The sequence below is a fragment of the Capra hircus genome, chromosome 13, assembly GCF_001704415.2.
Source record: "Capra hircus breed San Clemente chromosome 13, ASM170441v1, whole genome shotgun sequence".
In the NCBI taxonomy this organism is placed as follows: domain Eukaryota; kingdom Metazoa; phylum Chordata; class Mammalia; order Artiodactyla; family Bovidae; genus Capra; species Capra hircus.
The window spans coordinates 24,469,723-24,482,049 of record NC_030820.1 but is presented as its reverse complement, the minus strand read 5'-3'; the positions used below and the strand labels follow the sequence as shown (position 1 = coordinate 24,482,049).

General features: G+C 43.2%; 1 protein-coding gene across 14 annotated transcripts in view; it reads right to left on the bottom strand.

Moving 5' to 3' along the window:
* Positions 1 to 12,327, bottom strand: part of KIAA1217 (KIAA1217 ortholog) — a 532,385-nt gene that overhangs the window by 301,336 nt on the left and 218,722 nt on the right. The gene's annotated exons all lie outside the window — the stretch shown is intronic.

The following is a 12,327-nucleotide window of genomic DNA, read 5'->3' as shown; positions in this document are numbered from 1 at the left end:
GGACTCACAGGCTCTACACTGCACAGTTCTGCCAACCTTCTCTGGGGGCCATCTTGTGGATTCCACAGGGGAGCTGGTGGTTTCCACTGTTGCCAACTGTTTAGGCTCAAAGTCATGTCCAACTCTTTTGCAACCCCATGAACAGTAGCTCACCAGGCTCCTCTGCCCATGGAATTTCCCAGGCAAGAATACTGGAGTGGGTTGCCATTTCCTTCTCCAGGGGATCTTCCTGGTCCAGGGATTGAACCCGTATCTCCTGCCCTGGCAGGGGGATTCTTTACCACTGAGCCACCTGGGAAGCTCACTGTTGACATTTTACCTCAAATCAACTATCACAAAACAAAAACACTGAGTTGGACTGAAATATAAATAAGTGATTTTTTTAAGTTGAGAGCAGATGAGGGGAAGGCTAAGGTTTGATGTATCACAAGGTCATTGGAAAAACCCAAACTCAGGGACGCGTGACGCATGTATCCTGTTTCAGACAGTTGCTGCATCGACTTACAATTATTTTGTGGTCGAGGGGAAATGATTTAATGATCTAAGTGTGCACACAGTACATGAGGCCAGTGGAAGCGTTGAGAATTATGAAAAATGCAGACAAAAAAAGAAGTACCGGCCTTTAACCTCTGGGTCAAGAATGACAAGAATACTGGATCATGTTTCTGGACACCAGGCGAGGGGTCCTGGGGGACAAATCACAGACCCTCAAGACTCTGTATTGCCTGCACCGGGGTCAAAACTGTGGGTTATAAGGGGCTGTGGGGAGCCAAAACGTCCCTTTGGAGACATCCCAGAGATGGAGGGGAGGAGAGACTAGCTTAGTTACAATCCTCACCCACCCCCAAGGGACTTCTGCATAAAATAGCACCTGAACAAAAGCTAACACTATTCTACACTCTTCTGATTACAACCCTTTGTGCTACACTAGGGATAAAGCCCAGAGACTTCCCTGGTGGTCCAGTGGTTAAGAGTTTGCTTCTAATGCAGCGGGCAAGGTGTTCAACCCCTGGTTGGTGAACTATGATCCCACATGCTGCTTGACAACTAAGCCTGTGTACAACTTGAGAGCCTGTGCACCGCAACCAAGACCCGACACAGCCAAATAAATGAAATAAATAAACAAATAGGTTTAAAAGAAAGAGAATAAAGCCCAAACTCCTTTGAGCTGACAAGGACCCCAGCCAACTCTCCCAAGTCAGCTAGTTCTGCAAACCAACAGAGCCCTTCCTATCATCAGGACCCTCCGCTTACTGCACCTCTTCAAGCCCTTGGCCCACTGTCTGCACAACGGGATCCACTCACACACACAGCCCTCTTTATTTCTTTCGCATTTTTTCCTCAATCTGAATTTATTATCCTTGTTATGTTTTCTCCTCTGCCTCTCCTTCCCACCCTCTCCTTAAGAGTCCAGGCTCCCTGAAGGCAGTGGCCTTGTCAGAACTGCTATAATCCCAGGACTGATCCAACCTAGAGACTCAGCCCACGCTGATGAATGAATGAATGACAGACAGGACAACAGTTCATTCTTTCTAAATCCAAAGATCCTGAGTCATGTGCATACTAATCAAAACTAAGATCTCCTGGAGAAGGGAAAGGCTACCTTACTTTGTTGCTGCTGTTCAGTTGCTAAGTCGTGTTCAACTCTCTACAACTCCATGGACGACAGTGTGACGGGCTTCCCCATCCTCTACTATCTCCCGGAGTTTGCTCAAACTCATGTCCATAGAGTCCCATTGAGTCTGTAATGCTATCCAACCGTTTCATCCTCTGTCTCCCCTCTTCTCCTGCCCTCAATCTTTCCCAGCATCAGGGTCTCTTCCAATGAGTCGGCTCTTCAATTCAGGAGGCCAAAGTATTCTCACACTTAGTAATTCAAGAAGCACTTTCACACAGTCCTTAAAACCACATTCCAAGGCCTTTTTGAGAGTCGCAGAAAGTCACTGGCTCTGTACCAGTTTTGCTCAGAAGAAACAGAGTAACGTCAGACCAGCCAATGCCCAGCTTCGAGTCCTCCAAAAAGTCAGGATGTTCTGTGCAGCGGCTCTAGGCAGCCTTCCACCTTGAACAACCAATGAGTAAAGACTTTGATGGGTAGACGTTGGTCCTTTCTCATAAAATGCTTTGTCAGTGGACTTCCCTGGTGGTCCAGTGGCTAAGACTCCAACCTCCCAATGCAGGGGGCCCGGGGTTCGATACCTGGTCAGATAACTAGATCCCATATGCCACAAATAAAGATCCTATGTGCTACATCTGTGACCGGGTACAGCCAAATAAATAAGAAAATATTTAAACAAAGTGCTTTGGGAGATGTTTCCATCTCATAGTTTCTACTGCTTCTGGGAATTGAACATCGGCTACCTGCCAGGGACTGGGGTAAGTACTTCTCACACTCTGCCTCTGATCTGTGCACCACCTGGCTGGGCTAGAGGTCTTAGCCCTTTTTTCACAGATGCAGAAATAGAAACTTCCTCAGATTAAGGGACTTGCCCAAGACCACACAAATAGCAACTGGCAGAACCAGTTCCCAAACCTAAGTCTGTCCAACAACAAAGGCCAGATTCCTCCCACCTCCCAACAGTGCCTCACAGGAACAAGCACACACAAAATGAAAACGTGGGGCCATCCGCCGTGGGAGTCAGGCAGGTTAGGGAGACAGGTGGGGGATGGTAGGGAGTTGTGATGACTGCAGGGATTTGTACCCCCATCTTAATGAGGGCAGCTGCAACACAGTGCTAGTAGAAAATATCAGAAAGGAATTTGAGCTCAGTGTTTACTGACTTTTTTCACCGTCTTAATTTAAGAAATTTGATTCAGAAGTAAAAACTCCTGATTCTACCAAGTTTTGGTGGCTTGTCACAATCTGTAGAAGTCCTCGCCCAGGCCTGTCTGGAGAATCTGGCCCCAGGCCTGGTGCCTGGGACCCATACTTATTCTGTACCAGGAATTTACCTATGAAAGTTGCCCAGTTTGTCCCTTCTAGTCCAGTGAGAACTTTTGCAATCACTTGTAAAAATATTGGCAACAGGAGAGAGCATGTTTGCAGGATATTATGCAAAGGGTAGGCAGCCACACCGTTTTGTGAATGTTCATGTCTGAGAACCAGTAGGCACTATTTTTCCACCTGGGTGAGTTCTAAAGGTGTGTACATGGAGCGCAGGTTTCAAAGGAAGGGATCTGATGGATGTAGGAGGCTTTCTTCCTCTAACGCCAGGAGGAAGGCAGCTTTCTAAGTGCATTCCTGACACACCAGCTCCAGGTTTGTCTTCAGAAAAACTGCTAACAAGTAGCCAAGCTTGGATTACTTACTCCAAAGCCTGCAAGTTCTCCCTGGCCAACCCTTTAACAGTAATGTTGAAATGGCAAAGAAGGTAGGAGGTGCAAAAGAGGAGGTGAGCCTACAGAGGTAAGAAGTAAATCATGCTCTGTGTGATTATGATTCCCTGTTTGGAAATGCACCCCCATGAAATGAACAGTACTTTTCATAGAGAACACCTTCTGATCCCAGGAAAATGCTGTAGGTTTGCGTTAGCAATGCTGGGTTCAAATCCCAGTTCAGTTGCCTAAAGAATTGATTAGGAGTTTGGGATTAACATATACACACTACTATATATAAAATAGATAACCAGGACTTCCCTGGTGGTCCAGTGGTTAGGACTTTGCCTTCCAATAAAGGGGGTGTGGGTGCAATCGCTGGTTGGGGAATTAAGATCCTACATACCGCAGGGTCAAAGAAGCAAAACAAAAAACCGGCGCGATACTGTAACAAATTCAGTAAAGATTTTATATATGGTCCACATCAAAAAAATCTAAATACATAAAATAGATAACCAACAAGGACCTAGTGTATAGCACAGGGAACTCTACTCAGTACTCTGTAATAACCTATATGGGAAAAGAATCTGAAAAAAATGGAATATGTACAACTGATTCACTCTGCTATACACGTGAAACTAACACAAGAACCCGCCTGCAATGCAGGAGACCCAGGCTGGACCCCTGGGTGGGGCAGAGCCCTGGAGGAGGAAATGGCAACCTGCTCCAGTATTCTTGCCTGGAAAATCCCGTGGACAGAGGAGCCTGGTGGGCTATAGTGCATCGGGTCGCGGAGTTGGACACAACTTACTGACCAAACGACCACATATTCTAATATAAAATAAAAATTAAATGAGAAACGAGAATCAACTGTCTAGATTCTTCTGAGCCTTGGCTTCCTTATTTACATGGACGTTTACATATAGGTTGGTAGGATTTTTGAGAAGCTTGTGAGATAACTTATGTGAAAGTTTCAGCACAGAGTAGTAATTGTGAGCATTGTTGTTGATATTCTGTTGGTAAGCTGTGTCTGAGTCTTTGCAACCCCATGGACTGCAGCACGCCAGGCTCCTCTGCTCTCCACTATCTCCCGGAGTTTGCACAAATTCAGTCCATTGAGTCAGGGATGCTATCTAACCATTAGATGCTATCTAATAATTGTGGCCATTACAATGTACTTACTTGCAGTGGTTTGAATACATACAGGGAAAATTTTTATTGTATTATGTTGGCATGCGTAAAGGCATTTTAGATTTGGATGTACATATCTTAAAAAGCCAGTGGTATTTAAAACTGGAAGAAGAAAATTTTGTATTTACCCCATGATACCAAAGTTCATTCCATTTCTCTAATGATATTAAGAAAAAGTTCAATTAGGCTTAAAAGTGACCTGCCACCACCCTGAGGCTACAGTAATTATATTCTCTTTAATGGAATTGCTTAAATTACAGCTTTCCTTGTTTTGCACATCACAGCCACTATCCCGCTCTTTTCTCTGTAAGCAGTAATTCCTCATTATTTCTTAGGTTAACCAACTAGTGCCAGGCATACACTTCTTCACAAACTACCACATGAAGAGGCACTGATTTTATACTGGTTCCCTTTTGCAAATATTTGTAGTTTGCAGCAGAACTGTGATATTTTACCAAGCCAAAAAAGAATATATCCAGGAAAGAAGGTAGTTTCAAAAGAAGCTTTGGAGAAAGAGAAAGGTAGAAAAGTCTATTGATAATTACAGTGGAGATCTCTACTGATTTGTGTGAAAGGAATGAATACATCACTTGCGGTTTTAATGGACTCCAGGCATCTGAATTAAAAAGGAGCTGGAGTTTAAAATAATGACTCAAGCTTTCTTCAGTGATTTGGGAGCATAAAGAAATGTTATTTCTTTTCTTTTCAAAGGCAACCTCTGACAGGATGCCTTCTGTTCTCAACTTGTAAAACAAAAATCTTTTCAAATCTAGATATTTCGGATATTAAAACACAGATTTTTTTTTTCACCCTCACTGAGGAAACTGAATCATAGTTGTATAGTTACAGACTTAACAAAGCCTAAGCACCTTTTATCCCAAAAGGAACCCCGCTAACTGGAAAGGGGTGAAGGTTGGTTGTAAAGTATTTACATGTGAACAAGAAGTGAATGTTTTATATAATGGGTCAGATGACGACGTGATCAAGGGAAGGTGAACTTAGTGCTGTTGTATGACAAGTTCGGGCAGCTTAAACATGTCTAATCCAAACATACCTGAGGTTCAGAACCCCAAAGAGCGTTTATTTAGGAAAGTGGGATCATGACCAGAATAAAATGGTTTAGAGAAGTGTCTGCTGGGAATAAGACTCAGCCCTCCATCTTCAAGGGACAATGACATCAAAGTGCAAATCTTCTCCTAGACTGGCACAGGAGATGGAGAAAGTCACTTCCCAGCCCACCTGGAATGGCTGGCTGCTTCTGGAAGAACATGGGCTCAGGCTCCAGGGGAGTATTATGCCCTCAGCAAAAATACAAATAGTGGAGAAGTTCCATCCTCACCAGCCCATGTGTCTTTCTTTCTGATATAGGTATCATTCTAGAAATGTTTAATGGAATGATAAGTACACAAAAAATGAACATGGTTTTGGATCAGGCCTTTGAAAAATAAATAGGATCCCACTCTCTACATTGCTCTGTGAATAATATTGCTTACTTAATGTAATAAATTGTATTGCTCACTTAACATGGCTTGGTTACATGTTCACACCTGCACATCCTGTCTATTTCATTTACCGGCATGACTGCAGAGAACTGTATTATCTGAATGTACTGTAACTGACTCCCAAGCACTCATGTTGACAGAATAAATTGATAAGTCTTTTTGAGAGAAAATTGGGCAATACTTTTCAATATGAGTAAGCCCTGTAAAAGAATAGTGGAAAACTAGTAACCTGACATCTAGGAATTTGTTTCAGATTTACTGACACCTGCACAGCAACACAGAAGGTCACAGCAGTGCTGTTCATAACAGGGGAAGAAAAGAGAAATAATCGAAACAGCAATTAAAAAGGGTCAAGTTAATAGATTATAGGGTCACTACTTTAATTGCTCTGAGGAGAGACTAGCTCTAAATCAGTTTGGGCTCTTCTCACCATTGTAAACACAAACATACATTCCCCAAAGAAGAAATTTAAAATGGTTCTTTATGAAAAACCTAGACAGCATATTAAAAAGCAAAGACATCACTTTACCAACAAAGGTCCATACAGTCAAAGCTATGGTTTTTCCAGTAGTCACGTACAGATCTGAGGGTTGGCCCATAAAGAGGCCTGAGTGCCAAAGAATTGATGCTTTGTGGACTCTGAAACTCCCTTGGACAGCAAGGAGATCAAACCAGTCAATCATAAAGGAAGTCAACCCTGAATATTTATTGGAAGGACTGATGCTGAAGCTGAAGTTCCAAGACTCTGGCCAAGAATACTGATGCAAAGAGCTGACTTACTAGAAAAAACCCTGATGCAGGAAAAGATTGAGGGCAGGAGGAGAAAAGACGACAGAGGACAAGATGGTTGGATAGCATCACTGACTCAATGGACATGAGTCTGAGCAAACTCCAGGAGTTAGTGAAGGACAGGGAAGCCTGGTGAGCTGCAGTTCTTGGAGTCGCAAAGACTAGGACACAAGTTAGAGACTGAACAACAAGTCAACTGGCTAGAATTGCTATCTCCTGCAGTCTTAAAACTTATCTGAAAATGGACTCAAAGTTACAGTCAAAGGTGAAGGAAGCCCATGCAACCTTTCCTGCTGCGAAATTCAAAAAAACAGTGAAAAAAGAAAAGTCTCTGTGCACCAGCAGGATGGAGGCACATTTACCTGACTAATGACTCCTGTGATTTGACATTCATGCGACATTCTCAGGGGTGTTTACAAACATCCTTAATGTCAAAGGCGGAAAATTACCAAGGGTTCCTCTGAACCCATTTCCCCAGCTATTTCAAAAATCGTGTGTGGCCACACCCTACTTTCCTTCTGAGTGGCAGGTAGTAATGCCAAAGAAAGGCCCTTCTAGAAAGTTCACAGTGCTCACTGTGGATCAATAAAAGCACCTCTCAATGGCGTCTTGGCCGTCCATTCTGTGCATCTGAACAGAGTGCAGAGCAGGGACCACAGCTCGGAGGACAGCGCCACCGTCGAGTTTATGGAGACTGACGTGAGCATCCGCATTTGTGAACACTGGTAAAAAGGCTGGTGGGAACTCCATTATCACTTCTGTGGCTTAATCTATTTTATTAATTTTCTTTTGTTTTTTAATTCATTGATTAATAGTTTTTAACACAAACTTCTTTGTTTAGATATTTATTTATTGGCTGTGCCATGAGCCACATGGGATCTTAGTTCCCCAACCATTTTGGGAGTAATTCTTCTCACCATTGTAAACATAGGTGCACACACTCTCTCCCCAAAAGAAGAAATTGAAAATGGTCCTCTATAAGTGGACCATGCATTGGCAGCTCAGAATCTTAACCGCTGGACCACCAGGGAAGTTCACCTCTGTTACTCAATCTTCAGCAACTGGGCAGGGGTGGAAGTGAAGAGAATCGTGTGAGGGGAAGCCACAAGCTAGAATTCTAGGGCTCTGCTGCTGCTGCTGCTGCTGCTGCTAAGTCGCTTCAGTCGTGTCCGACTCTGTGCGACTCCATAGACGGCAGCCCACCAGGCTCCCCCATCCCTGGGATTCTCCAGGCAAGAACACTGGAGTGGGTTGCCATTTCCTTCTCCAATGCATGAAAGTGAAAAGTGAAAGTGAAGTTGCTCAGTCATGACCGACTTAGCGACCCCATGGACTGCAGCCCACCAGGCTCCTCCGTCCATGGGATTTTCCAGGCAAGAGTACTGGAGTGGGGTGCCACTGCCTTCTCCGTCTAGGGCTCTAAGAGGCCACAAAAGCTATCACCTACCCTTAACCTTGGACAGACTGTACTCATGTCATCACATAAAGTCACTCTCCTTTCTATAAGATCTCTAGAAAAAGATTTCTCCAAACATGTAATAGTTTACATTCACTCTTGTCATTCACACAAAGGAGCAGTTCAGAACTGTCCCTGCTGCCTATGAAAGGACGCAAGAGCAGCAGAACTTCCTGTCACCCCAGTCTCCACCTTTTGTTCCTCTCTGGTCCCTCCCTAAGGTCCTCCACAATTCCATTTTTTTTTAACTTTTTATTTTGCATTGGGGTTTGCTGTTGAGTTGCTAAGTTGTGTCCAACTCTTTGCAGCTCCAAGGACTGTGGCCTGCCAGGCTCCTCTGTCCATGGGATTTCCCAGGCAAGAATACTAGAGTGGGTTGCTATGCCCTCCTCCAGGCAATCTTCCTGACTGCATTTCTTCCATCTCCTGCACTGGTAAGTGGGTCCTTAACCACTACTGCCACCTGGGAAGCCCACGTGCTGTGGGGCAACGAAGCCTATATGTTGCAACTACTGAGCCCGGGAGCCCCAGCTAGACAGTAACTCTAACTTGAGAGAAGCCCTTGTACCTAAATTAAGACCTAAAGCAGCCACAAATAAATAAACATTAAAAAAAAAAATCCTAAACTCGAGTTCCTGAGGAACGTTTGCTTTCACCAAATTATGTTTCTCCAGCTTAAAAAAAGTTAAGGAAAGAAAACTGAGAGGCAGGAAGGCCCTGCCCAGTCCACCTGCTGGTCCCTTCTCAGGCTCACACTGAAGAGAAGAGCAACATCGCCTCGGGTGCTGCCATTTTCCAGGAGGACTTTTTTTTTTTTTTAAATAAACAGACTTTTGGAAACAACTTCCCACCAGGTTCAAAACAGGAGTGTTTCTGACAAACTGAGGTTGATGAATAGCAAGGACCCAGGTCTGAGCCTAAGTAGTTTCTGGAAAACATCTTCCTTCTTATTTAGAAGAGCTTCACGCACGCCTCCCCCAAAGGAAGTCCTAGTTCCACATCCTGAACTGCTAGATTGCAGTGCCTTTCTTTCCGAAGAAACAATTCTCAAAATCTTTTTTAAAAGAGAATACTACAACACAGTTGACCTCTGAACAACAGGACTTTGAAACGGGTCAGTCCACTTATATGTGGAATTTTTTCAATAAATACTGTAGAGGTACTGTAAATGTGGGGCTTCCCTGTGGCTCATTGGGTAAAGAATCTACCTCCGATGCATTAGACATGGGAGCCGTGGGTTTGATCCCTGGGATGGGAAGATCCTCTGGAGAAGGAAACGGCAATCCACTCCAGTATTCCTGCCTGGAGAATCCCATGGACAGAGGAGCTTGGCAGTTTACAGTCCATAGGGCTGCAAAGACTTGGACACGACTGAACCGACTGTAAATGTACTTTCTCTTCCTTATGATTTTTTCCTCCAGTTTATTTTATTGAAGATACACTTATAAATAAATATAACATAAAAAACGTGTTAATCGACAGTTTATGTCACCTGTAAGGCTTCCAGTCACCTGCAACTAGCAGTAGCAGTAGCCCTACTACTAGTAGTAGTAAATTTTAGGAGAATCAAAAGTTATATGTGGATTTTATACCTGCACCGTTCAAGGGTCAACTGTAATGAAAGATCACAACTCCTTGTCCTAAGAGGCTTTTAAAATTCAGACATTACATCTTATTTGTAATATGCATAGACCTAGGTATGTTCTTCAGCAGGAAATCTCGCTATTACTAGTAAGTGATGGAGGCAAGATTTGCATCCAGGTAACCTGGGCCTTGAATCCCTGTGTTCAGTCCCTGTGATTCAATAAATCTTTACTAAACCCTGATGGGTGCAAAACATGTTTCTAGATGCAATCACTACTTATGAATCAGCAGATAATCTCAGCAATATATTATAATTAAGTGTAATAAAAAGCTTAAGGGCCTTCTAAAACAGGGTCTGTGGGTCAAATAAAAGAAAATTAGAATATTCATTAGTGACTCGGAACCTATGTGGAATTCGGCACCCTGTGGCTGTTTGATTTCATGACTGGTTTCTCGAAACTTTGAATGAAATCCATCTTTCCCTGCAGACTCTGCCCTTGAGATAATCAGAGCTTTGCCCAGGGTCCCAAACTAGAGCTGGGCACCATACAGTCTGCTGCCGTTCAGATGATCACTTTTAGTGAGTTATCTAGGACAGAATAAGTTCGCCCGCGGAAGCTCAGAGATCAGAATGCTTTTAGGATTCCTCTCGATGACCCTACCACCACTCCTGCTAAGAACGTTCTTCTGGGAGTGGGGAACCCCAACAATTTTGAACAGCCTGAGGTGGACAACTTGGAAACATCAGAGCAGTCATTAGGAAAACTCTGGAACTAAGAGAGTGTTTTCTCTGGCTGAAAACTCTGCTGTTAAAAATAACACAATGAAAAACATATTTGTCTCTGACACACAACGGATGTAGAATATAATTATGGACTGTTTTGGTCTGGGAGGGAGGTGCCAAGGTCTAGAATACAAAAGAGAAAAGACAGTGTGTCTGACCCTGGCTCCCTGTGGCTGTTCCCACAACCTCCTGGTGACTTAGTTTCTTGCTCAGGTAACAGCAAAACTCGACTCTTCTTGCAGGGCCCAGAAACATCGCAAGCAGGTAAGAATCAACCCTGTAAGTCTTTGAAGGGAGAAGCTCTATCAATAGCTGACAGGAAAAAGTAGAATAATATCACTTCTCTCTAGCCTGTCTAGAAAAAGTGCCACAAATATAATTAATGTAAAAACACGAATATCCCAGCTCCTTTGACACGCTTCACATTTTGTATTTTAATTACTTTATAACAGAAATAATAGTTGCCTCAGGGAGTCATTTCGGGAACCCATTAATTTTTTTTTTTTTTAGAGATCTCTAAAAGGAGGGGAAAAAATAGCAGGAAATGTAGGACAGCTTATGTTACATATTTCAGTATCTCTCTGAGCCACGGTTTCTTTATCTGTAAAGTGGGAATTAAAAGAGTGGACTAATCTCACTGGGCTGTTACAGTGATACGGTGAAGTGAAAGATGAAACCCTGTTACCAACAGGTCAGGACCACAGAAGTAGTAAATAAAAATACCCGCAATTCGTGGCGCGTGCATTCTGAGAGCTGTGCCACACGCACACCGCCCTCACCACACCACTCCCATCTTAGGGAGGAGAAAACTGAGGCTTAAGGACATGAGTTTACTTTCCTAAAGTGACACAGGTAGGAGACGATTCAACACCCAGGTGTTCTGATGTTAGGGACAGAGTTCGAATTGCTTTTCTGCAGTAACTGGGGTGGTCACCCAACAATTTCATATGAATATCAATGCTGGAGTTGATTCACATAATTGGATGGCCAAATTTCAGGAGGCTTTCTCAAATATGCTAAATCCTGTCCACGTGCTCCTAAATAGTTTTGCTTTCAAAAGCCCCAATTCCCATTTCACAGGTATCTTTATTCTTAACGCTGTGTTTTCACCGTATGCAGTGCATGAAAGAGAAAGTAAATGATTTTCATTGCCTTTTAAGCTTGGTGTACCTAACTGTTCACATGGCAGCCTGACGCCCCCAAGCTAACCCCTTTAATTCAACTTAGCAGACACACTGCTACCTTCGATTATTATCACACCCATATCGCTGGCAAGACTGTTTACTCAGGCTTGCTAGTAACTGATGCAAGCAGAAAACCTCGTACCACCAAAGTGAGGTTTCCTTCTGAAAGCACGCTTTAAAAACCAGTTTTATCAACCATTCCCCCCACCCTAGAAGCCTTTATCTGTCTTAGAATTTACAATTCCTACTTCCTTCATGCCCAGAAACCCTGATATCTCAAACAGGATATCTTTCTAGTCTTGTAAAATGCTGCTGTGAGAAAAATATACAGACACACTTACATCAAAGTGTACAACACAACACTGTAAAGCAATTATCCTCCAATTTTACAAGAAAAAAAAAGTATAAGTTTCATAAACCTAGTTCTATATGATTCCATGGGTTGTATTTTGGGCATTTTGCAACTTGAAAATACAAAAATACACACAGTCCCAATTTCAGGTCTGTTCTAAGAGTTAAAGA